Source organism: Acipenser ruthenus, unplaced genomic scaffold (genome assembly GCF_902713425.1).
Source record: "Acipenser ruthenus unplaced genomic scaffold, fAciRut3.2 maternal haplotype, whole genome shotgun sequence".
Classification (NCBI taxonomy): Eukaryota; Metazoa; Chordata; class Actinopteri; order Acipenseriformes; family Acipenseridae; genus Acipenser; species Acipenser ruthenus.
The window spans coordinates 50,001-52,860 of record NW_026708474.1 but is presented as its reverse complement, the minus strand read 5'-3'; the positions used below and the strand labels follow the sequence as shown (position 1 = coordinate 52,860).

The 2,860-nt window shown below is 46.0% G+C and overlaps 4 non-coding genes across 4 annotated transcripts in view; 3 read left to right on the top strand and 1 right to left on the bottom strand.

The window, feature by feature from the left end:
• The first annotated feature begins 15 nt into the window (after positions 1-15).
• trnan-guu (transfer RNA asparagine (anticodon GUU)) lies at positions 16-89 on the top strand. Its single transcript has one exon. It is a non-coding gene; the product is annotated as a tRNA-Asn (tRNA).
• Positions 90-2,469: 2,380 nt separating this feature from the next.
• Positions 2,470-2,541, top strand: trnap-ugg (transfer RNA proline (anticodon UGG)). The gene has a single exon. It is a non-coding gene; the product is annotated as a tRNA-Pro (tRNA).
• Positions 2,542-2,671: 130 nt separating this feature from the next.
• On the top strand, positions 2,672-2,743 carry trnad-guc (transfer RNA aspartic acid (anticodon GUC)). Its single transcript has one exon. It is a non-coding gene; the product is annotated as a tRNA-Asp (tRNA).
• Positions 2,744-2,817: 74 nt separating this feature from the next.
• trnag-gcc (transfer RNA glycine (anticodon GCC)) overlaps positions 2,818-2,860 on the bottom strand; it is a 71-nt gene continuing 28 nt past the window's right edge. The window contains exon 1 of the tRNA in view: positions 2,818-2,860. This exon is cut by the window's right edge and continues 28 nt beyond it. This is a non-coding gene — a tRNA (tRNA-Gly).

Here is a 2,860-nt window from a genome sequence, read left to right as displayed (position 1 = left end):
CGGTTTAACAGTTTGGTCTCTGTGGCGCAATCGGTTAGCGCGTTCGGCTGTTAACCGAAAGGTTGGTGGTTCAAGCCCACCCAGGGACGGTGCTTTTTGCATTTCTTAATCACATTAGAAAATGGCACTGTAATACATTACTATTTCCTTTGGTTTAAATATGTTTGGTACAAAGGGGAGACAATTAACACTTAACAAGCTGCCGATATGTTCTCAATTGGCACTTGTGTTCTTAAAGGCATAGCGTTCATTTAAATTAAATAGGTTCTACAATGCAAAAGCAAGTTTTGGCATTTTTGCATTGCCTGCCTCGTCAAACAAGCTCGAGCCACAGCACAGTGCTGATGCATATACAGCTCTGGAAAAAATTAAGAGACCACTGCATAATTATCAGTTTCTCTGGTTTTACTATCTATAGGTATGTGTTTGGGTAAAATGAACATTTTTGTATTATTCTATAAACTACTGACAACATTTCTCCCAAATTCCAAATAAAAATATTGTCATTTAGAGCATTTATTTGCAGAAAATGACAACTGGTCAAAATAACAAAAAAGATGCAGTGTTGTCAGACCTCGAATAATGCAAAGAAAATAAGTTCATATTCATTTTTAAAAAAACACAATACTAATGTTTTAACTTAGGAAGAGTTCAGAAATCAATACTTGTTGGAATAACCCTGATTTTCAAGCACAGATTTCATGCGTCTTGGCATGCTCTCCACCAGTCTTTCACATTGATGTTGGGTGGCTTTATGCCACTCCTGGCGCAAAAATTCAAGCAGCTCGGCTTTGTTTGATAGCTTGTGTCCATCCATCTTCCTCTTGATCACATTCCAGAGGTTTTCAATGGGGTTCAGGTCTGGAGATTGGGCTGCCCATGACAGGGTCTTGATCTGGTGGTCCTCCATCCACACCTTGATTGACCTGGCTGTGTGGCATGGAGCACTGTCCTGCTGGAAAAACCAATCCTCAGAGTTGGGGAACATTTTCAGAGCAGAAGGAAGCAAGTTTTCTTCCAGGACAACCTTGTACTTGGCTTGATTCATGCGTCCTTCACAAAGACAAATCTGCCCGATTCCAGCCTTGCTGAAGCACCCCCAGATGAGTCCAATTTTCAGCTTTGCCCAACACCTGGTCGTCTAATGGTTAGACGGAGACCTGGAGAGGCCTACAAGCCACAGTGTCTCGCACCCACTGTGAAATGTGGTGGAGGATCGGTGATGATCTGGGGGTGCTTCAGCAAGGCTGGAATCGGGCAGCTTTGGCATGAATCAAGCCAAGTACAAGGTTGTCCTGGAAGAAAACTTGCTTCCTTCTGCTCTGTCACGTTAATTTCCAGCTTCCCAGCATCAGGCCATTCCTGCAACCTTCTTGTTCCTGGATTTGCACTTCTTCATTTGCCCCCTTCATCAAGGCACTTAATACAACTTTCAAAGTCCATTTCATTCAATTTGAGCTTCCAGGCACAAATAATAATGTCCTACGATTATCAACATTTCAGTCAAAGCGTCCTCCCACAACGCAATAGACAATACACTCTTAGACTGCTCCTGATCAAATCAATAGGATGGCTTGAAGTTTGCATGCAGTGGAAATTGGTATTTGAGAGTTAAGGCGTTTAAGATGATGTCGCGATGGGAATGTGAATAGAGTCAGTTATATCTGCATCACTCTGTATATATACCCCATACCCCTAGACCAACGAGCCAGCTGCCGGTTTTATCCGGCGGCCGACGCGTGATACAGTACTTCAAAAAATAAATAGAAAAAAAGGAGGCACTGCAACGTCCGCTCACAGGAGCAGTCCCAATACTGGAGCGACACGGGGGTTTTGACCTGCTCCGTTCCCGACCTGGGCCGGTTCACCCCTCCTTAGACGACCTGGCATTCACAAGCTCCCCCAGAAATGCCATGTCGATGCCGTGCTAAGTGCGGACTCCCGATCGGCACAGCCAGTTGCAGCACAGAGCTTTCGTGCTCAAGCGATCCGCCAGCCTCAACCTGCCCCTGTAGCTGGGATTACAGACACACGCCACGGCGCCCGGCGTGAGCGAGAACGGCTAGAAGGCAATTCAAACCCCCTTGTCTGAAATGAGAGCGAGAGTACTCGGGCAGTTCTCCACTGACGTGGCAGCTTTTAATGCCGATTCCATTAAAAGCATTGCCGGGTCCTGCTGTAGGGGTAAACACTGTGACCAGATGAATGTATTGAAAAAGTGTTACGTGAAACACATGTGAATCCTAGTTTTCGTGCTGCGAATTTAAAAAAAAAAAAAAAAAAAAAAAAAGCAGCACTATAAGAATGCCAAAAAATAAAGAAAGTTGCGTTGGCGAGTATTAAGCCCCCCTCCTCTGAGGTGCCAGCAGCATTCCGCACCGGCAGACGGAACGGGACTCTGGTCATGCTGCACTTATTTTGCTGCCAGAGACTGTATCACGCGTCGGCCGCCGGATAAAACCGGCAGCTGGCTCGTTGGTCTAGGGGTATGATTCTCGCTTTGGGTGCGAGAGGTCCCGTGTTCAAATCCCGGACGAGCCCGAATTTTTTTTTGTTTTGTTTTGTACTATACTGTTTTCGATCCGTAAACCAACATTAAGCTCAGCAGGCAGTTTTGACTTAGTCGCTTTGCAACTAAATGCGTTGCCATATTGGCAGGTAGCGTGTGCCTTCCTCGTTAGTATAGTGGTCAGTATCCCCGCCTGTCACGCGGGAGACCGGGGTTCAATTCCCCGACGGGGAGATTTTTTTTTACTGATTGAAGGCAGGTGCGTGCTGCTGTAATTGTATACATAAAGTGAAAAAGAAAAAGAAGGTTGCATTGGCCGGGAATCGAACCCGGGCCTCCCGCGTGGCAGGC